This window comes from Aedes albopictus, chromosome 2 (assembly GCF_035046485.1).
Source record: "Aedes albopictus strain Foshan chromosome 2, AalbF5, whole genome shotgun sequence".
In the NCBI taxonomy this organism is placed as follows: domain Eukaryota; kingdom Metazoa; phylum Arthropoda; class Insecta; order Diptera; family Culicidae; genus Aedes; species Aedes albopictus.
Window position 1 is genome coordinate 420,043,666 of NC_085137.1, and position 25,000 is coordinate 420,068,665.

General features: G+C 36.8%; 1 protein-coding gene across 1 annotated transcript in view; it reads right to left on the minus strand.

The window, feature by feature from the left end:
• The window catches only part of LOC109417794 (protein GDAP2 homolog), a gene marked incomplete in the record, with an annotated part of 284,578 nt that overhangs the window by 119,230 nt on the left and 140,348 nt on the right, over positions 1-25,000 (minus strand).

Consider the following 25,000-nt stretch of genomic DNA (forward strand, 5'->3'; position numbering starts at 1 on the left):
TGGTGTACTCGTATAGTCGGGATACGTTCCACCCGTTCCACCAAAACCAACCATGAACGGCTCGCGTGCTGTCTGCATGAACGAGAGCTGTAATTCGCGTCGCGTTCGGAGATGGCTGGTTGGTTGGTGATACACACACAAACACACATGCATACAGGCGGCTCTGTGTACAGCGTTGTGCGAATGAAACTGGGTTGATGAACGGTAGGAAAGAGTTTCGCTGGCATAGATGAATGTTTGTGTTGGTATGGGTATGGAAAGAAGCAGGCTGAGAGTAGTTTGAAGTCTGGCGTTCAGTTTGTTAACGACTTTTGGGATGAACGAACGTCTCTAAAAATGAATTTGGTTTTTTGGTCGGATTTTGCATTTTTTGCTTAATTCGACTTGTGTAAACCATGAGTTTACTACATGGCGCAGCAGGGTAGGTTTGAATCAGACAATATTATTTGATTGCAAAGATCAAGAAGAAATTAAAAGTAGAGCGAGTAGGACTCTACGTTATACAGAGCGAGCAGGTCTCTGATGCATTATTTTTTAGTGTTCGAATGTTTTGAAGTAATAAGTAGAGCGAGCAGGACTCTACGAATTCCAGAGCGAGCAGGTCTCTGAGATGTTTTTTTTTGTTGTTTGATCGAATGCTACAAAAAAAGTAGAGCGAGCAGGACTCTACATGATTGTCAGAGCGAGCAGGTCTCTGAGGCATTATTTTTTTTCTGTGATCGAATGACTCAAAGCTACTCAAAGTAGTTAGTAGAGCGAGCAGGTCTCTACGTGATACAAATTTCAGAGCGAGCAGGTCTCTGAGGCATTTGTTTTATGTGATTGTGCTACAAAAAAAAATACAGAGCGAGCAGGACTCTGGTAATAAATAGATCAACTGTGATTGATTGCTATTAGGAAGTTAAAGCAACACTATGAGATATTTATGTTTGAGAAAGTGAGCAGGAAATTTTGTTCTGCGGTGGAATACAACAAAAAAAGTAAAGTTAGCAAAAGTTTACATAATTTAATCTACAGAGTAATAAAGTCTCTGAGGAACAAATGTCGAAATTAGACTTTCAACCTTATTCTGGACTTGACACGGGATTGGAGACATTGAGCCTGAACACCTCAATCCATGACAGTGCAGTTGAAGTCAGAAATAGAAAAATCTCTTATCAGGAAATTATTCTGATAAACACATAGTGGATGGACATTGTGTATTGATTTATAATGGATTGAGTTGCAATTGGATTTGACGCAAATTTGTTTTGGTTTGATTATTAATTTAATTTGAAGTGGATAAGGATTTGGTTAAGATTAGATCTGAATTAGATTTGGATTGAAATGCGATTGTATTGCATTTGTAATGGATTAAAATGGAATCTAGTTTTGATTTGGAAAAGGACTGGATTTGGAGTAGATTCCAATTGGATTTGGATCACATTTGAATTGGACTTGGAGTGGATTTAGATTGAATGTGGATTTGAATTAAATTGAATTTGAATTGGATTTAGATAAGCATTGGATGTGGAGATGGCAACACTGAGATTTGTGTTATGTGGTCGAAAAAAAAATATTGAGCCGGATTTTTTCTGTTGTGGAATTGGTCTCCTAAACAAAGGTTACGCTATGTGAAATCCCATTTCGTATTTTAGTGATTGAGTCGTTCAGATTATCTTCTTAGTAAAAATCGAGTAAATAAAAAAAATCGACTTACCGACAAGTTAATCAAAAAAAATGATGATTAGGCTGATATGTAACTGGGGATCTGCAGTTAGCATAGTGGCTAAGGATATGGATCGCCAATCCAGAGACGGCGGGTTCAATTCCAGATCCGGCCGGAAAATTTATCTCGACTTCCTGGACATAGTGTATCATGGTGCTTGCCTCACAATGTACAAAATTATGCAATTGCAGGCAAAGAAAGCCCTTCAAATAAAAAAAAACTGGAAGTGCTCAAAGAATACTCAGTTTGAGAGAGGCAGACCAAGTTCCAGTGGGAATGTAGAGACATACAGAAAAATACAGCCTATCAAACTTTCTAAATTTCACGACATAACCTCTTTTTTTAATCACCAATACTGCAAAGAATCCAGACGACAAAAAAATCCAGCTATAAGAGCTATAAGAACTCTGATGACATGCATTTTCATCCTTAAAATACTTTGTTTAGGTTTGTTTTGGTTTGGAAATTCATAACTGATGAAGAGTATGAAATTTTTTTTCTGTTGGAAAGCTACAGTTGTTAACCGTTATGTGGCCGGCAAACTTTTTGCTTTTTTCTACACCGTGTATTTTAAATGGGTGCTGGGTACCTGGGTACCCTGCCGGCCACATAAGGGTTAAAAAAAACGAATCAAGCCTGGACGAATTTCCAGCTGTCAAGTGATGATCACTGAGTAATATTCACCGTGGAGCGAATACAGGTTAAGGCAGGTTAGTTTTCCTGATTTCGAATACTAGAACTACAAAAGGACTGAAGTGAGAATAAAAAAAAAACGGTTTAAAATTTGAGACTATAATGGAGAATTAAACAACTAAGAATGCAAAGTATAAGAATATGAAGATCGAAATCGAGTTTTGAATCGAAATCAATTTGATATTACAAAAAATGGGTTAACATTGTGTTCGGGCTTGCAGTAGATTGAAATATATTTACATTTCAATTGAATTGTAATAAGATTCAGTTAAAATATGTTTTAGAGTTGGATTTGGTTCTAATTGAATCGAAATTCGTTTGGGATCTGACTTGGATTTAATATTAAATAAATAAGGATTTGAATCATGTTTGAATTGAGATTTAAGCTTCAACTTGTTATTATTTTATTTGGATTGCATTTGGATCGAATTTTATTCGGATTTGGATTTTGAATAGATTTGAGTTGGATTTTGGATTGGATTTGGGTTGGATTTGAATTGAATTTGGATAGGGTTTGGATTGAATTTGGATTGGATTTGGATTGGTTTTTTATTGGATTTTGATTGGGTTTGAATTGGATTAGATTTAAATTGATTTTGGATTGAGTTTGGATTAAATTTTGATTGGATTTGGATTGGATTTGAATTGGATTTGGATTGGATTTCGATTGGATTTGGATTGGATTAGGATTGGATTTGGATTGGATTTGGATTGGGTTTGGATTGGATTTGGATTGGATTTGGATTGGATTTGGATTTAATTTGGATTGGATTTGGATTGGATTTGGATTGTTTTTTATTGGTTTTGGATTGATTTTTATTGGTTTTGGATTGGATTAGATTTAAATTGAATTTGGATTGGGTTTTGATTGGATTGGATTTGAATTGGATTTGGATTGAATTTGGATTGGATTTGGATTGAATTTGGATTGGATTTGGATTGGATTTGGATTGGATTTGGATTGGATTTGGATTGGATTTGGATTGGATTTGGATTGGATTTGGATTGGATTTAGATCTGGATTTGGATTTAGATTTGATTTGAATTGTATTTGGGTTGGATTTGGTTCGGATTTAGATTGGATTTGGATAGGATTTGGATTTGACTTGGATTGGTTTTATTTCGATTGGATATGTATTGGATTTGGATTGGATTTGGGTTAAATATAGATTGGATTCGGATTGAATGTGGATTGGATTAAATTTGGATTGGATTTAAATTGGATTTGGATAGGATTTTGATTGGGTTTGGATGGATTTGGATTTGGATTAGATTTGGATGGATTTGGATTATATTGAATTGGATTTGGATTGGATTCGGATTGGATTTGGATTGGATTTGGATTGGAATTGGATTGGATTTGGATTGGATTTGGATTGGATTTGGATTGGATTTGGATTGAATTCGAATTGGATTTGGATTGGTTTTGATTGGATTTGGATTGGATTTGGATTGGATTTGGATTGGATTTGGATTGGATTTGGATTGGATTTGGATTGGATTTGGATTGGATTTGGATTGGATTTGGATTGGATTTGGATTGGATTTGGATTGGATTTGGATTGGATTTGGATTGGATTTGGATTGGATTTGGATTGGATTTGGATTGGATTTGGATTGGATTTGGATTGGATTTGGATTGGATTTGGATTGGATTTGGATTGGATTTGGATTGGATTTGGATTGGATTTGGATTGGATTTGGATTGGATTTGGATTGGATTTGGATTGGATTTGGATTGGATTTGGATTGGATTTGGATTGGATTTGGATTGGATTTGGATTGGATTTGGATTGGATTTGGATTGGATTTTGATTGGATTTTGATTGGATTTGGATTGGATTTGAATTGGATTTGGATTGATTTTTGATTGATTTTATTTGGTTTTCAATTGGATTAGATTTGAACTGAATTCGGATTGGGTTTGGATTGGATTGGATTTGGATTTGGATTGGATTGAATTTGGATTGGATTTGGATTGAATTTGGATTGGATTTGAATTGGGATTGGATTTGGATTGGATTGGGATTGGATTGGGATTGGATTTGGATTGGATTTGGATTGGATTTGGATTAGATTTGGATTGGATTTCGATTGGATTTGGATTGGATTTGGATTGGATTTGGATTTTGTTTGGATTGGATTTGGATAGAATTTGGATTGAATTCGGATTGGATTGGATTTGGATTGGATTTGGAATGCATTTGGATTGGATTTGGATTGGATTTGGATTGGATTTGGATTGGATTTGGATTGGATTTGGATTGGATTTGGATTGGATTTGGATTGGATTTGGATTGGATTTGGATTGGATTTGGATTGGATTTGGATTGGATTTGGATTGGATTTGGATTGGATTTGGATTGGATTTGGATTGGATTTGGATTGGATTTGGATTGGATTTGGATTGGATTTGGATTGGATTTGGATTGGATTTGGATTGGATTTGGATTGGATTTGGATTGGATTTGGATTGGATTTGGATTGGATTTGGATTGGATTTGGATTGGATTTGGATTGGATTTGGATTGGATTTGGATTGGATTTGGATTGGATTTGGATTGGATTTGGATTGGATTTGGATTGGATTTGGATTGGATTTGGATTGGATTTGGATTGGATTTGGATTGGATTTGGATTAGATTTGGATTGGATTTGGATTAGATTTGGATTGGATTTGGATTGGATTTGGATTGGATTTGGATTGGATTTGGATTGGATTTGGATTGGATTTGGATTGGATTTGGATTGGATTTGGATTGGATTTGGATTGGATTTGGATTGGATTTGGATTGGATTTGGATTGGATTTGGATTGGATTTGGATTGGATTTGAATTGGATTTGGATTGGATTTGGATTGGATTTGGATTGGATTTGGATTGGATTTGGATTGGATTTGGATTGGATTTCGATTGGATTTGGATTGGATTTCGATTGGATTTGGATTTGATTTGGATTGGATTTGGATTGGATTTGGATTGGATTTGGATTGGATTTGGATTGGATTTGGATTGGTTTTGGATTGGATTTGGATTGGATTTGGATTCGATTTGGATTGGATTTGGATTGTATTAGGATTGGATTTGGATTGGATTTGGATTCATTTTTATTGGTTTTCGATTGATTTTATTTGGTTTTGGATTGGATTAGATTTGAATTGAATTTGGATTGGGTTTGGATTGGATTGGATTCGGATTTGGATTGGATTTGGATTGAATTTGGATTGGATTTGGATTGGATTGGATTTGGATTGGATTGGATTTAGATTGGATTTAGATTGGATTTGAATTGGATTTGGATTTGGATTGGATTTGGATTGGATTGGGATTGGATTGGGATTGGATTTGGATTGGATTGGATTTGGATTAGATTTGGATTGGATTTGGATTGGATTTGGATTGGATTTGGATTGTGTTTGGATTGGATTTGGATAGAATTTGGATTGAATTCGGATTGGATTTGGATTGGATTGGATTTGGATTAGATTTGGATTGGATTTCGATTGGATTTCGATTGGATTTGGATTGGATTTGAATTGGATTTGGATTTGGATTGGATTTGGATTTGGATTGGATTGGGATTGGATTTGGATTGGATTGGATTTGGATTAGATTTGGATTGGATTTCGATTGGATTTCGATTGGATTTGGATTGGATTTGGATTGGATTTGGATTTGGATTGGATTTGGATTGGATTTGGATTGGATTTGGATTGGATTTGGATTGGATTTGGATTGGATTTGGATTGGATTTGGAATGCATTTGGATTGGATTTGGATTGGATTTGGATTGGATTTGGATTGGATTTGGATTGGATTTGGATTGGATTTGGATTGGATTTGGATTGGATTTGGATTGGATTTGGATTGGATTTGGATTGGATTTGGATTGGATTTGGATTGGATTTGGATTGGATTTGGATTGGATTTGGATTGGATTTGGATTGGATTTGGATTGGATTTCGATTGGATTTCGATTGGATTTGGATTGGATTTAAATTGGATTTGGATTTGGATTGGATTTGGATTGGATTGGGATTGGATTTGGATTGGATTTTGATTGGATTTGGATTAGATTTGGATTGGATTTCGATTGGATTTCGATTGGTTTGGATTGGATTTGGATTGAATTTGGATTGAATTCGGATTGGATTGGATTTGGATTGGATTTGGAATGCATTTGGATTGGATTTGGATTGGATTTGGATGGGTTTTGGATTGGATTTGGATTTGATTTGGATTGGATTTGGATTTGGGTTGGATTTGGATTGGATTTGGATTGGATTTGGGTTGGATTTGGATTGGATTTAATTTGGATTGGATTTGGATTGATTTTTATTGGTTTTGGATTGGATTTTGATTGGGTTTGGATCGGATTTGGATTGTATTTGGATTGAATTCGGATTGGATTGGATTTTGATTGTGCTGATCTGTGATATAATCTTGAATAATTGATTCTAAACACACATTTCAGAAAAGATTCAAATTAGATTGCTGTTAGATAGTATTCAAATTTTATTTTGATTAGATTTGAATTTTATAGGGGCTGATTTTGATAGATCTTTAAAGGTATTTTGATTTGATTTTTATGGTATTATTATCATGGTTTTGTATTCATATGAATAAGTTTCAAATTGAGTATTGATTTGGATCAGTTTTGAATTGAAACTAAATTGAGTTTAAATCAAATTTTGGATCAACTGTATAAGTTTGGTATACTTTGTAGTGTTATGTTTTGAAAGGATGTTAAGTGCTTTTTGATATGATTCTGATTCAATGTTGTAGATTTTCAAATTAATTTCATAAAGTGATTTGAGAGAATAAATTTTTTTCGACTATCGCGATGCGTTTGAAGTTGCATATGAACAGGAATCTTAGCTCATGAATGCAATTTAGTAGTTAGAAGTATTTAATTGAAATAAAAAGTACAATAAAAATTTATGTTTAAGGTAAAATTGACGATACAATTAAGTTCTAATTTGGGATCAGATGATTGATTTCTGATATGTTAAAATCTTGAATGGCATATTTTCCTGTATCATAATTTTTGAAAACACAAGTAAAAAAAAAAATAAAAATAATAAAAGAAAATATGTAAAATTGTAATTCGTTTTGTGGGAAGTGATTTTTTTGTCGATTGCACTGAGGGGCTTGATATCATTGTGAAATTTGCGTGCAAATTATGACATTTTACCGCATTGTTTTTAGGAAAACCAGTAAAAACAATATTTAAAATGACGCAATATCTATAACTCGATCTATAAAGTATTGGTATATGTACTTAGCTTTTGCAAAATAAGCTTTCAAGAGTAGAGAAGAAAGCGAATGTAGTGTATGGATGCTTATTATTATGAAAATTTTATATAATGTGAGATGTGTCTATTTGCAAAGCCAGTATTGATTTTGGTGTACTCGTATAGTCGGGATACGTTCCACCCGTTCCACCAAAACCAACCATGAACGGCTCGCGTGCTGTCTGCATGAACGAGAGCTGTAATTCGCGTCGCGTTCGGAGATGGCTGGTTGGTTGGTGATACACACACAAACACACATGCATACAGGCGGCTCTGTGTACAGCGTTGTGCGAATGAAACTGGGTTGATGAACGGTAGGAAAGAGTTTCGCTGGCATAGATGAATGTTTGTGTTGAGATGGGTATGGAAAGAAGCAGGCTGAGAGTAGTTTGAAGTCTGGCGTTCAGTTTGTTAACGACTTTTGGGATGAACGAACGTCTCTAAAAATGAATTTGGTTTTTTGGTCGAATTTTGCATTTTTTGCTTAATTCGACTTGTGTAAACCATGAGTTTACTACAAGTAGGAAGCACCGATTACAAGTCTTATGTGGATTTTTCCAGATTCGACTGCCCCGGCAAACGGTCTTGCATATTTAGACTACCAATTTGTATGCTTGATGGTGTCAAAATACACTTGTACATGCGTCGCAATTTTACAAAGCGTGTCGTGCCATACATAAGTCTCCAAATTGCACTGCTTGTTTCGTATGTTGTTGATTATTTTGTTTGGTATCCACGAATAACTCATAGGAAGTTGAATTATTTATGATAGTTGCTCTCGAAGATGACCTTAGGATATTTTTCTCTAGTTCAATGGAATAATAACTAGAGAGACTCAGAAGACACGAAAGACTTAGAGAAATACGGAAGGATTTAGTAAAAAATCAGTCAAGATAAAACAAAAAAGCTTCAGAATCAAATGACTCAGAAGTTACTGAAAACTCAGTAGATTCGAAAGACACAAAGGAACCGATGAGCTCGAGGTTCAGAAGATTCAGAATATTCAGAAAACACATAAAATAAGAAGAATTTAAAAACTTTCAAAACTCAGAAGAATAAGTAGACTCTGAAACCTATCTTGACAATTCATTAGAATACAGAAGAATCGGATGGCTCAGAATACGCAGGAAACTAAGATAATTCAGAACACTCAAAAGACTAGACTCAGAATATTACTCAGAATACCGTATTATTTCTCATGCACTGTGGGTGCATTAGTTAAACAGGGCACTAAAGGAAAGAAGCTTTGTGCATACATTGCAGGAAGTCTTGCAGGGACTTATTTCGCGAGAACAGGTTTTGCTTCTGGGGGTTAAAGATGGCTTGCCTAAGAGGTTTCCTGGTTTACTGGGGGAGGCTAAAAGGTCTAGGATATTTTTGGGATGTTCAAGGAGGGTTGCATGGGTATTTAATAAGATTTTAGGGAGGGGGGGGGGGTTAGTTTTACCTGCGCATCAGGGACATCCAATTTGGAGCCGTTTTAGTTACAGAATATCCAAAAAGTCTACCAACAGTCGTCGTCAAAGCAGTTACAGATGGGTTTCAGAGGCTTCCTTGTGGGACGGGATTCAAAGGAGTTTTAGATTTATTTTAGGAGATTAAAAGCCCTCTTTCAGGGGTGTTTCCATGCACAGAAAAAAAAACGTAATTAAAATTCAGCGATAAATCATGCACATAAAGGGAATGCTAGAGTTAGTGCACTTTTGTATAAGATATAATGTAAAATTACATTAACATCGTGTAAATTTCCGCCAATCATCGCGTAAACCATCATGGATTCCAACCGGCTACGCGACTATTAGCGGAAATTTACACGATCTTAACGTAATTTTACATGAAATCTCATGTAAATATGCGCTAATTCTAGCATTCCCTTTATGTGCATGATTTCTCGCTGAATTTTACATGAATATTTTTTTCTGTGTGGATTTAAAGGGCGTTTCATCAAAACTAAGAGCTCGGGGTCCGCACCTCAAACATCCCTAAAAGCTTGCCTTGAACGCCCCTGAAAGCCCCTGCAACCGACCCCTCGAAATGCCTCTGAGACCCCCTGGTAAGCCTATGAAACCCCTCTGAGACTTCCTGAAATCCCGGAGACGACCTAAGACCCCAAATGACCCCTAAACGCCTCTGAGACCTTTAGACAAACCTTTTAAAAGCCATAGAAAACCCCTTGATACAATGCTGCCCCAGAAACCCCCTGAAATTTCCTTGAAATACAACCCCCCCTCCCTCCCTTGTACACGGCCTTGTCTAGCACCATTTTGAAATGAAAAATGGCGGTTTCAAGTTTTTGGAAATCCATGCAATATAAGTATTTTTGGAATAAGCTCAACAAATATAGGGTGACGATGGATATTATGAGTAGGTTTGTTCTCTTCGTCATGGGGGGTTTTTGTCGACCAAATTTTCTGAAACTTAAGGTTGGGAAGGAATCTTGTTAAATAGAAACACACGAATCTCAGCTAACAAAACACATGAATTTTTATAGTTGTTCTAGTGTACGAATAGGTTTTAATTCATGAACACTACAAGAGTTGCAAGTTGTTCACTTCTCACTTTGTACTAGTCCTCTTCTCTTATCAACACGCAATCCTACTAACTTCTCACTCACTCATCACCCTTTATTTTTCACTGTTTACTCTCCATTCCTCACTTCTCTCTCTTCACTTTCCGCTGCTTATTCATAACAGTTCGCTTCTCATTCTTCACTGCTCATTTTTTACTCGAAGCTCTTCACTTTTTATTGCTTACTTTCCACTACTCCACACTCCTCACATCTCATTTCTCACTTCTTACTCCTCATTGCTCAGTTCTCTCTTGTCACTATTTATTTCTTACTACTCACTTCTTACTCCCCACTTCTCACTACTTTCTTCTCATTCCACTCTATTCGTTTCTCGTTCCTGAATCCTTTCTAATCGCTGATCACCCCTCCCTGCTCACTCATAACTACTTGATTACTCCCTACTGCCCGCTTGACAATTTTCACTGCTTCACACTCCTTATTCTTTTTTTTTAATTTTTCACTGTTTATTTCTCACTGCACAATAAGCTTTTTGTTGCTCGCTTCTCACTATTAACTTTACATTTTTAATACTTACTCCTAACTGTTTATTTCTTACTCATTTCTTACCCCTACTTACTACTCATTCCTCGTTGCTTACTTTATTTATTCCTCATGTCTCACTCCTTATTATTTTAATGCTCATTTCTTACTGTCCACCAGAGATGCCAGATTATTTTCATCAAAAATCTGTATCAAAACAGATTTTTCTGTATCGTTGTGTTTGAGGGTATAGCAGACACCGGAAGTCCTAGATTTCAATAAAAACTAACAAAAATGTATTACTTTTTGACGATTTAAAATTTTTGCTGGTATTTACTTTTCTAAAACATATGTGAAAATGTACAAATTTTCATAAATTATTCAAAGTTTAAGCAGCAATTTACAAAGTTTTATTTGAATTCATTGAAAATTACTTCTGTAGAAATCTGTATCACATTTCAAAAATCTGTATTTTTCTGTACTCTGTATCTTGTCTGTATGGAAGGTAAAAAATCAGTATAATACAGAAAAATCTGTATATCTGGCATCACTGCTGTCCACTTTTCATTCTTCATTGTGCACTTCACACTTATCTCTTCTCATTCCTTACTTCTCAATGTTCTAGCTACTGACTTTTCACTTTTACATTCCCGACTGCTCACTTTTCTCTCCATACTCTATACTGCTTGTTTCTTACTACTCACTCTTCATTGCTCATTCCTTACTTCTCATTTAACTACAGTGGTTGATCACGATCGTGTGCGTATGCGATCCTAAACAATGTTATCGGATCGCAAACCATTGCGATGCAATGTACTCATACGTATGTGGCTCACACCCATTCAACACAAACTCCAACGAGTGCATCGAATTTTTAGATGGCGCGATGCTTTTGTGGTTTGGGGGGTAAATATTTCTGCAATGAAATCAATTTTTGGTAAACTTTTTCGTCGATATGATTTATTGGAATGGTAGCTGTCCAGTATAATTATAAAACACTGAATTTATTAAATTTAGGAGCAAAGAAAGGTACCGAACCAAGTGTGATCAGATTGCGATCCGACTCGTACGACATTTGTTATGTGTTGATTCTTGTCTTCTGCAAACCGTGAACCGATCTCGCTTTTTGGGTTCGCGAGCACGAGAACAATGCTTGTATGAACCAAAAATCATGTCAAGTGCATGATGCTTTCCACCACTGCTCAACTGCTCACTTTTCATCCCCCACTACTCACTCTTCAACGGCTTCCTCCTCACTGCTCTTTACTACTCAATATTCATCAATCACAGCTCAGTTGTTACTCCTCATTTAATATTCCTAACTAAGCAATACGCACTGCTCACGTCTCACTCCTCTATTTCTCACACTCTCCACTCATCATCCTTCACTGGTTGCTCTTCACGGCTTACTCCAATTTCTTTCTTTTCACTGCTCACTCCACACTCTTCACCTTTCATTACTCATTCCTTTAGTAGGTCGGCTCCAGAGACTCCTTCAAAAAACTCATTTCTTACTTCTAATTGTTCACTTTTCTCTTCTCTTTATTTGTGGGGCAGTTTTTGATGCGTTTAAACTTAACATTGGACAGCTTTTGAGGAACAAAGATTTATATAGGACAGCTTTGCCCTGTGCAGCTGTGTCCTGAATCTTTCAAACATATTGAAACATCTTGAATATTTAGATACCTCTTGGAAACCCCCTAGAACCCTCTGAGCCCCTGAAACGCCAATGGAACTTCTTGAAATGCTCATGTGAACCAGTAAACAATACTGGAATTGAATGGTTCTGCCCTTTTTTATACAGGGCGTCAACAAGTTGCATAAATCGAAACTCTGAAGGCTATGGAGACACAGCTGATTAAGCAGACTCAATACACTCAGGCGACAAAAAAAACCTAAAAGATCCAGAAAATTCCGAGGACTTATAACGCTTCGAAGATTCAGAAGATGTAAAATATGTTGAAGAGGAAAAAGTCAGTAATCTGAAAAATCTGAAAAATCATAAGAATAATAAGTTGTGAGACTTAGGGAACCAGAAGACATGGAAGAATCTGAAAATTCTGAAAAATCAGGAAGCAGACAAAAATTAGAAAACTCACGAGCATTTGAAGTTTTAGAAGATTATGAAAACTCAGAAGGTCAGCGGGCTAGTTCAAAGGATTCAGCAAATTCAGAAAAAAAAACTCAAAACACTCTGATGATCTTAATGATTTAGAGCATACAAAAGACTTATAGGATTCAGATCACTCGGAAGTCCCAAAGAACTTAGAAGACTTATAAAGTTTTGACGTGTTAGCCTAAGTTAAAATTCATAAATGAAAAAAATAAATAAATAAAAAAACAAATAAAATTAAGTTTGGACTATGAAAATTCAAAATACTCGGAAAATTCAAAAGAATAAAGACTTAGAGACTTGAAAAAATTAAGAAATTCATAAGGCTTAGAAGATGCAAAAGACTCAGAAGACCAAAAAGTGTCTGAATTTTCGAAAATGGACATGGAAGATTCTAAAAATTCACAAGAATAAACAAAAAATATAAGACACGAACATTTAAAAAGAATCAGATGCTCAGAAGACTGTAATCAAAATACATAGAAGGGCCCGAATATTGGGAAGACTCGGAGATTCAGAAAACTTAGAAATATTCGGAAAATCAGAAAAGTTAGATTGTTCTCATATTAATCATTCAAAACTTCTAAGCATTCAATTAGAAATTTTAAATGATTCATAAGACTTCCTAAGTATAAACTTAAGAAGACTGTGTGAGGCACAAAAAACTGAAACGAATCAGACGTTTATTAAGTCTTCTATCAGAGGTTCGGAAAAATCTAAAAATTCTGAATATGAAGAATCTTGGCTGATTTAGAAGATATAAACGACTCAAAAAGTTGGGAGAATTTGGATCGCCCGGAATATGCACGAGTGAAGAGGATACACAACAACAAAAATATGTGGATGATTGAAAAGATTAAAAAATAGATGTTGAGAACTCCAAGTTTAGAAAAATTCGAAAGACTGTGAAGATTCAGGAGACTTGAGAGAAACAAAATGTTAGAAAAATATACGGACACCGTCTTCAGCCAGAGGCTGTACAGACAGACTGAACGAAACTAACACTAGACAACGGACACGACACACATTACGAGCACCAGTGGATACGAGGAAGAAATATTCTTGCGAAAAGTTTCATCACTCGGAGTGGGAATCGAACCCTCAAAACCCCATGGCATGGTACGGTTATACGCTTGATGACGCTAACCGCACGGCCACGATGCTCCACATCCCAGTCTTGGGATAAAAACCTCTCTGAAAGAGATCAAGATACTAAGAAAACTATAATACTTAGTGATTTAGAATCTTGGCAAATTTAGAAGACTCAAAAGAAACCAAGGAAATTGCAGGATTAAAAGGACTGGCAAGACTCAGAAAATTGTGAGGATTCAGAACAATTAAAAATTTAGAAGACTCAGAAGACTTATTAGACTCAGTAGATCCAGAAGGCTCAGATAAGCTAAATGACTGAGAAAAATCAGTAAATTCAGAAGACTCAGAAGTATCAGAAATTTGAGAAGATTTAGAAAACCGGGAAGCTACAGAATGCTTAGCAGACTCAAAAAGTCAACAGGATTCAGAACGCTCAAACTATTCAGAAGATTCAGAAGACCCAAAAGAATATAAAAATTTAGAAGTTTAAGAAGACTCAAAAATTTCAAAAGGCTCATAAGACTTTGAAGCAGGATGCCATATATACAGATTTATCTACATTCTAGAAATTTTCGTGTATCTGTACATTATTGATTGTTGTATGGGATACAGATTTTAGAGCTAGAGAAGTTGTGTTTATGTAAGGAACGTTGAATTTTTGGATTTTGTACGGGATACAATTTTTGAAGCGGGTGGTACAGATTTTACGAAAAATTGTCTGGAATCCCTGCTTAGAAGACTGCTTCTTACATTCAGACACTTCAAATACATTAACTCATTGGCAACAAGCGGCCCTGTAGACATCGTGGACCAGAATCATTCCAATCCGTACAATTGAATACCAACCCAAGTACAGACATTGACCTTGGAGTCGTTGCTACGATGATGCTCTTGAAGACATTCCTCACAAAGCTTACTGCTCCTCTACAAACAGTAGCAAAACCGTTGCACTCTGGTGGATAATTCTCAGCTTTCATTTGAAATCCCACGAAGCACGTATCGTGCAGTTCTTCCCTCTTTGCTACATACCAGGTTTGTTGTTTGTTCCGGATTATTTGAAAAGAATCTGAAACAGTAGCACCACCCCCTGTACTTCACCTCATGTCGTCGTCGTGTCGTCGAGGCACCTACACTGCTTTCAGCAAGCTCAAGTGGTTGGTGGCAAGTCACCAACCGAGCCAGGTGACACTTCAATTTAATTATCATCTTGAAGACAAGAGGCACGAAGGGTACACCGTGACGATGCGATGGTTGTAGTAGTAGTACGGTCTCCAAGGTCACAACCGAACTGAGTTTCCGTTTCCAGAACCACGCAAACCTGCTAAGAGCCTGTATACATGTATCCTTTCATCATCATCATCATCACAATCGAGTGAACTCGACCCTGTTGGCGGAATCCGCCGATGTCGGTAGGTGAATAATAATTTCCGCAACCGGACGGACGAACGCAGGGAAAAAGATGCACTTGAAACGATATGGAAATCAACCTTCTTCCCAGCAGCAGGTTCATGGGCGGAAAATGGGAAAGCAAAACACGGCGGCCGCATTCATGTCGGTCGACCAACAACGGGTTTGCCGCCGATGCGATGGCTTCCAGGCAGGAGTTAGCAAGAATAATATGAGCAAAGTAGTCCTGGCACCTGGCACGAACGGATGCGGCTCGCTCAACAAAGAATGGCTGTCGAAAAAGTCAAGGTTAGGGCGATTAGTGGGAGTGCTTTTAATGAATTAGTGGAAAGCACAACATGGCCGTAGATTTCGCCGGTATGTTCTGCTCTGTTTGTGCATACATAGGTCATTATCTCTACGGCCGCAGCCTTCAACTTCAAGGAAAGGATGGAACATGGTAAAGTACATTATTGCCTGTGGTTGATTTTACATATGTGAATCCAGCTGAATGAAGACTCAGAGAACTTAGAAGGCTCGGAAGACTCGGAACACTCAGAAGACCTCAGAAGATCTCAGAAGACGCACAACACTCGAAAGACTCAGAAGACTCAGAAGACTCTAGAGACTCAGAATACTCAGTAGAATAACTAGCCACAGAAGTCCAATGCCGCGACTGTTCGTGTGACTAACATCTAGTTTGCCACGCCCTTACAGCGTCAGCAGCGGTACTATAAGTGTCAAGTTAATATTGTTTACAATAACAAAAGATCCTCTACAAGATGGACACTTGAAAATAGTAAATTATTGCCATTAAAGTTATTAAAATAATTAAATACGAAATGTGACTACAGCGCCATTGGAGTTCTAGTGTGTTTCTATTGAATACTCCAAAGACTCAGAACACTCAGAAGATTAAAAAAAACTCAGAAGACTCATAAGACTCAGAGGACTCAGAAAATTTAGCAGCCTCGGAAGACTGAGAAGGCCCATACGACACAGAATATTCAGATGACTCAGATGACTCAGAAGATTCAGAAGACTCAGTAGACTCAGAAGACTCAGAAGGCTCAGAAGACTCAGAAGATTCAGAAGACTCAGAAGACTCAGAAGACTCAAACGATTCAGAAGACTCAGAAGACTCAGAAGACTCAGAAGACTCAGAAGACTCAGAAGACTCAGAAGACTCAGGAGACTCAGAAGACTCAGAAGACTCAAACGATTCAGAAGACTCAGACGACTCAGAAGAATCAGAAAACTCAGCAGCAGAAAATTTAGCAGCCTCGGAAGACTCAGAAGGCCCAGACGACACAGAATATTCAGATGACTCAGATGACTCAGAAGATTCAGAAGACTCAGAAGACTCAGAAGACTCAGAAGGCGCAGAAGACTCAGCAGACTCAGAAGACTCAGAAGATTCAGAAAACTCAGAAGATTCAGAAGACTCAGAAGACTCAGAGAACTTAGAGGACTCAGAAGACACAGAATATTCAGAGGACTAAAGAAGACTCAGAAGAACTCAGAAAACTCAGAAGGCTCGGTAAACTCAGAAATCTCCTAAGACTCAGAAGGCTCTGAAGACTCGGAGGAACCGGAAAAACAGCATTCAATTCAATCCAGATCCAATCCAAATCCAGTCCAAATCCAATCCAAATCAAATCCAAATCCAATCCAAATCCAATCCAAATCCAATCCAAATCCAATCCAAATCCAATCCAAATCCAATCCAAATCCAATCCAAATCCAATCCAAATCCAATCCAAATCCAATCCAAATCCAATCCAAATCCAATCCAAATCCAATCCAAATCCAATCCAAATCCAATCCAAATCCAATCCAAATCCAATCCAAATCCAATCCAAATCCAATCCAAATCCAATCCAAATCCAATCCAAATCGAATCCAAATCGAATCCAAATCCAATCCAAATCTAATCCAAATCCAATCCAAATCCAATCCAAATCCAATCCAAATCCAATCCAAATCCAATCCAAATCCAATCCAAATCCAATCCAAATCCAATCCAAATCCAATCCAAATCCAATCCAAATCCAATCCAAATCCAATCCAAATCCAATCCAAATCCAATCCAAATCCAATCCAAATCCAATCCAAATCAATCCAAATCAATCCAAATCCAATCCACATCCAATCCAAATCCAATCCAAATCCAATCCAAATCCAATTCAAATCCAATCCAAATCAATCCAAATCAATCCAAATCCAATCCACATCCAATCCAAATCCAATCCAAATCCAATCCAAATCCAATCCAAATCCAATCCAAATCGAATCCAAATCGAATCCAAATCCAATCCAAATCTAATCCAAATCCAATCCAAATCCAATCCAAATCCAATCCAAATCCAATCCAAATCCAATCCAAATCCAATCCAAATCCAATCCAAATCCAATCCAAATCCAATCCAAATCCAATCCAAATCCAATCCAAATCCAATCCAAATCCAATCCAAATCCAATCCAAATCCAATCCAAATCCAATCCAAATCCAATCCAAATCCAATCCAAATCCAATCCAAATCCAATCCAAATCCAATCCAAATCCAATCCAAATCCAATCCAAATCCAATCCAAATCCAATCCAAATCCAATCCAAATCCAATCCAAATCCAATCCAAATCCAATCCAAATCCAATCCAAATCCAATCCAAATCCAATCCAAATCCAATCCAAATCCAATCCAAATCCAATCCAAATCCAATCCAAATCCAATCCAAATCCAATCCAAATCCAATCCAAATCCAATCCAAATCCAATCCAAATCCAATCCAAATCCAATCCAAATCCAATCCAAATCCAATCCAAATCCAATCCAAATCCAATCCAAATCCAATCCAAATCCAATCCAAATCCAATCCAAATCCAATCCAAATGCAATTAAAATGCAATCCAAATGCAATCCAAATCCAATCCAAATCCAATCCAAATCCAATCTAAATTCAATCCAAATTCAATCCAAATCCAATCCAAATCCAATCCAAATCCAATCCAAATCCAATCCAAATCCAATCCAAATCCAAATGCAATTAAAATGCAATCCAAATGCAATCCAAATCCAATCCAAATCCAATCCAAATCCAATCTAAATTCAATCCAAATTCAATCCAAATCCAATCCAAATCCAATCCAAATCCAATCCAAATCCAACCCAAATCCAATCCAAATCCAATCCAAATCCAATCCAAATCCAATCCAAATCCAATCCATATCCAATCCAAATCCAATCCAAATCCAATCCAAATCCAATCCAAATCCAATCCAAATCCAATCCAAATCCAATCCAAATCCAATCCAAATCCAATCCAAATCCAATCCAAATCCAATCCAAATCCAATCCAAATCCAATCCAAATCCAATCCAATCCAAATCCAATCCAAATCCAATCCAAATCCAATCCAAATCCAATCCAAATCCAATCCAAATCCAATCCAAATCCAATCCAAATCCAATCCAAATCCAATCCAAATCCAATCCAAATCCAATCCAAATCCAATCCAAATCCAATCCAAATCCAATCCAAATCCAATCCAAATCCAATCCAAATCCAATCCAAATCCAATCCAAATCCAATCCAAATCCAATCCAAATCCAATCCAAATCCAATCCAAATCCAATCCAAATCCAATTCAAACCCAATCCAAATCCAATCCAAATCCAATCCAAATCCAATCCAAATCCAATTCATATCAAATCCAATCTATATCCAATCCACATCCAATCCAAATCCAATCCAAATCCAATCCAAATCCAATTCAAATCCAATCCACATCCAATCCAAATCCAATCCAAATCTAATCCAAATCTAATCCAAATCCCATCCAAATTCAATCCAAATCCAATCCAAATCCAATGCAAATCCAATCCAAATCCAATCCAAATCCATTCCAAATCCAATCCAAATTCAATTCAAATCCAATCCAAATCCAATCCAAATCCAGTCCAAATCCAATCCAAATCCAATCCAAATCCAATCCAAATCCAATCCCAATCCAATTCATATCAAATCCAATCTATATCCAATCCACATCCAATCCAAATCCAATCCAAATCCATTCCAAATCCAATTCAAATCCAATCCACATCCAATCCAAATCCAATCCAAATCTAATCCAAATTCAATCCAAATCCCATCCAAATCCAATCCAAATCCAATCCAAATCCAATGCAAATCCAATCCAAATCCAATCCAAATCCAATCCAAATCCAATCCAAATCCAATCCAAATTCAATCCAAATCCAATCCAAATCCAATCCAAATCCAATCCAAATCCAATCCAAATCCAATCCAAATCCAATCCAAATCCAATCCAAATCCAATCCAAATCCAATCCAAATCCAATCCAAATCCAATCCAAATCCAATCCAAATCCAATCCAAATCCAATCCAAATCCAATCCAAATCCAATCCAAATCCAATCCAAATCCAATCCAAATCCAATCCAAATCCAATCCAAATCCAATCCAATCCAAATTATATTTTTATTCATTTGTTTAACAACTTATCCAACTCTGTTCCAAACAATTTAAATTTTTTGATAATCTTGTAATTTTACCATCGATTGATTGATTCAGAACTTTCCACCGTGGGCAATCATTTCAATCTGATCTAGTGTGACGGGCACGCGCCACTGCATGACTAATTATACGGCTACACAGCGTTATTATTCATCTACCCGTCTGTCTGTGCAAACAGAAACAATATATGTTAATTTGACAACTTTTTAAATTATCCCCTTAACACCATGCTACCGACCGATCGAGAGATAAATCACAAGCAAGTTACGAAACCATTTCTCGCCGTCTGCCGGTGCTGCTTCTGGCGTGTTCCTCAAGGAATTGATTGACTTATTCACAATAACAGTTTTTCTTTATGGCCTGGTTTTACATAAAATTTTCATACAATCGCTGCAAGGAGCGTTCGCTGCTTAACCCATTATATGAAATGAAATTCTCAGAATGACACCCCCCCCCCCCCTGTGCGCTGTAGTGGGGTTATGAATACAATTTGAGGGAAAATTTATCTCATCCTATCGCTGCAGCCATACTGGGATGACTAGTTGCGCAATTTGATGATGCAGCTATATTACGACCGTACTCACGTCCGTTATTGAATCGTCCGGGTGATTCAGCTGAATTGCACAATGGACTCTCTCATTTCCTTTGGTTTGGAGACATTATCTGAAAATAAACACTTTTCTTCGCATTATGATGTCATCGGGTTCGGATCGTCCATCTCCATGAGAAGGGGGGGAACAGCACACTAATCAAGTTGTGGTTGTGGATGGCTACTGGAAAACCAAATGCTCCAAACGTCACGAAAAGGATGACCATCAGAAAATCCTGTATCTGTCCTTTCGGTGCTTTGGTCTTCGAAATGAAGGGGTTTTGATTGACTTCTCCGAATGGGAAGACATTTTAGAATAATGGCAGAATTTCTCTTAATGTTTACAGAATGTCAAAAATTCAGATTTTTTCTAATAATAATATCTGAGAAAATATTTTACTAGTCAAATGATTAATTATTTTTTGTTCGACTTATTGCGTGTTATTAATTTTATATTTTAGATTCTAAAATATCTCGTGATTACAATTTTTGAGAAATACACATTAATCTTTGATTCAATACAAAGCATAATCACACGGTCGCCATATCATAGACCAAATAGTGTATTGGTCGCCATGTTTGAATCTCTAATAGCGTCAATCAAACATAATCGTTTTTATAAATGCTAACTTCATAAAGAATAGTTTTAGGTCTCTGAGTGAAATCAGAAGGGCTCGTTAAAAAATGTATTTCGTATTAGACAACTGATACTTCTTCTGAGTCGGGTACGATTTTCGTGCACCATCAGCACCTTTTGCGTAAGATTAGCGTTGGATGCTGTAAAACCGAAGCAAATATGCTGAGTAATGGGAAACGTGCCCTGCACAGATTTACCAAGCACTCAATTCAATCTAATTCAAAATTAGCACAATCAACTTTCATCACCAATCTCATCGCCCCCAGTATGAACCTTCTAATGCAAGCATTTTCTCCACTGTTTTCCCACCTTCTTCCAGATATGAGCGGCTACTGCGTCGGGCGAAATCGGAGGACCTGTCGGAGGTGTCCGGCATCGGGTGTCTGTACCAGAGCGGAGTCGACCGGCTGGGTCGACCGGTGATCGTATTCTGTGGCAAATGGTTCCCCGCACAAAACATCGACCTGGAAAAGGTATTCTTCTTTGTTTATTTTTAAAAAACAAAAGAGTACATGACTTGTTTGTTTGTTTGTTTGTTTGTTTGTTTGTTTGTAGGCCCTGCTTTATCTGATATACTTGCTGGATCCGATCGTTAAGGGTGATTACGTGATTGCCTATTTCCATACCCTCACCAGTTCCAACAACTACCCGTCACTGCACTGGCTCAAGGACGTCTACAGCATATTGCCGTACAAGTAAGTATTGTTTTTGATTGTTTTGAAGAAGTCAACATAAGATTGTTCATTCTCATGAGCGTAGAATACCGTACAACTTTTAGTTGCAACTCCGTGATTAACCAGAATATGTAATCGAAAATGTACAAAGAACTGATGAATGGGATTGGAAATATCTACAAAACATTCTTAAGAAATCATAGTTGTTGAACCTTGAGCTGAACTCTTTTGGAAATTACGAAACTTGGAAACTCTTTAGAGACAAACCCTGAGTTTTCTTCATGACTTCCTTCTACATTTTTTTTTCAACATAATGGAAACTCGTTCGATGATTTTTTTTTTTTTGAAAGTGTCTTCATAATGCCTTTCATGACTAATTGGAGTTCTTTCAGTAATTAATCGTTCAGTTTATTTTATTTATTTATTTGGTATTCAAATGCATGTAACTTAATATAATTATCTTTTTTAATGTTACAATGTGGTTCTTCATCTGGAGTTCACGTATTTTCTTACAACCATAATTTATTCTCTTTTGCTGATCATACCCAATTACTGCAGATTCTGCAGAAGATCCTTCTTGAATTGTGATGTAGAATTAAGTTCTTTCAAATAAGTTGGTAAACTGTTCCAGCTAACAACCCCCTAACAAAAACACGATTGGCTAAAATAAAAAGAACTATGCTGCGGAAACCTGAAGCTTTTCATCCGTGTTCCTCGTAGTGGCACGAGCTTTTCAAAGAGATAAGCGGGCGAAGAAGTTTTGATTATTCTAAACAGAGTCACGCACGATCTGTATTTGTAAAAATTTACGAACGAACAACCTATTCAGTTTTTTCCTAAGTGTGAAACGTGAGCATAGCGCGAAAGATTATAAACATTAAGACAACAAGCATTTAAAGCAACGCTGAGCTTATCGACTGGTTCGGCCATTGCATTAGAGTAGACAAAATCACCATATACCAAGTGAGGTAAGTTTATCTATGCTCATAAGCAATCTTGGAATGTCCTGGATCTCCCCTCAAAATAAAACCTTCAGTGGTATTGTTCCAAGTGCATCCTTGCTGGAACTTTCCTGAAGAAAAAATTATATCCTCATATACTGCATATTTATTCACCTTAGAGAATAATCCTAAAGAAATGTTAAACGACATATTCAAGAAAGAATGTTTAGAGGAATTCTTGAAGGTAATCTTGTAGAAGCCTTGAAACCATCTTTGGAAGAAACCCTCGAGGTATCCCAGTTAGCATTACTGAAAAGAATCACTAGAGAATTTGTAAAGAATTTCCTGGAGGTATTTCCGGAGAACTCTCAAATTATGGAATCCTTGGAAAAATCCTAAACTCACCTGAAGGATTTCCTGGTGCATACCAAAAAAAAAAATCTCCGAATTCCGAATGAATCTTCCCTGCCTGAATTCCTGAAGGATTTCCTGCATAAGTGTCTAAGAAGTTCCTGGGAGAAGACAATTTCTAATAGAATCCTCCAGCAAAGTAAAGAGTAAACTCCATAAGGATCTGTTGGAGGGATTCCCGAAAAAATCCCTATAAAATTATGAGGCAACTTTCTTGAAAATTTCCAACAAAATTTCTGAAGAAATCCTACACAAATTTCGGAAAATTCTGGAAGGCATCCTTGGAAAAGCAATGCCTCAAATCCAGGGGGAACTTTTGGAAGAAATCCCTTGGTAAATTTTTGGAAGAATCCCTGAAGGACTTTCTAAAGGTACTTCCTCAAGACATCCCTGAAAAAAAAACTTCTAGAGGAACCTCTGGAAGAGTTCCTGAAGAAACCCATCGTTGGCTTCTTAAAGGATTTCTTAGAGGAAAAACAAAGATTCTCGAGTTATGTTCCTGAATGAATCGAAGGATGAATTTGTGAACGAATTCTTTTCTTGGAATGATTCATGGATGGATTACTGAACAAATCCGCGGATGGACTCATTAAGGATTTCATGGAGAAAATTCTGAAAAAAATCCTAGATGACTTCTTGGTGAATTTCCTGACTCCTGTATGCAAACCTCTAAAATTATTTTAAAGAATTCCAATACATATCGCTAAAGATTTCCTCTGGAAATCCTTGAGATAATTCAAAAAAGTCTTCAAGTATTCCTGGAGGCATCCTTGGAGAAACTCTTGGCACAACCCTGGAAAAGATGGTTGAAGGATTTCTGAAAATCGTTAACGAATCTCTGAATAATTTTAGAAGAGATCAAGAGAGCAATTTTCTTGAAGCATTCCTGAAGCAATTCAAGGAAGAACTCGCAGAGCAATCCCTGGAGAAAATCATGAAAATCCCAGGAGGAATTAATGGAAAAAATTCTGGAGGAGTCCTAGAGGACTTCCTGGAGAAATTCCTGGAGGAACCCCTGGAGCAATGTCTTAAGGAATTACTGGAGGAATCTCTGGAATTAACTGCTGGAGGTATCTATGAAGAAACACCTGGAGGAGTTCCTGGGGAAATTCCATAAGAAATTCCTGGAGGAATTCCTAGAGGAATCTCTGGAGAAATTCCTGATTAAATTCTTGGAGGAATTGCTACAGGAATTATAAGGCAGGGGTTCTCAAACTTTTCCAGCTGGCGACCTACTTTTGATTGTAATGAAATTTGGCGACCCACCAATACGTTTTTTAACATAATTTGAAAAAAATGGACTGATTTTTAAATGAAACACAATTCACCACTTTGTTTGTGATAAGCTTGCATTACGTAACACTTATTCTAAAAAGCTATTCAAATAAAATTTGAATAATGTGAAGCAGTTTCAGTGAACTCTCTGTCATAAGAATTTGAAATTTGCTAGGTTTCCAATACTAATATAACCATTCCGTCGCCATGCAGGATCCGGAGATCCTGAGGTCCGCATTGAGAAGTATGTTCAGAATTGTAGTACTGATGTAGCATTCTTGTAAATTCGGGCTCAATAAAGGGCAGTTGCTGTGGCGCCTGAGTTCCATCAACTTAAATCTAACTACAAATGCAAAATGCAAGAAACAATGTAAACTCATATCTTTTGAACAAGCGGAAAAATAAAAAAATACCAGGTTCTTGAACCTTTTTGTAGTAGCCTCATAGTTCTAAAATTTATTTTGAAACAAAGACAATATCTTGAATATGGTTAATCCAAAAAAAAATTGTATAAATGAGGAGAGACATTATTTCTAGAAATAATTTCATAAGAGAGTATTTATGGACTGTGAAAATGGCCACCTGAATTATTTGGCGTAAGC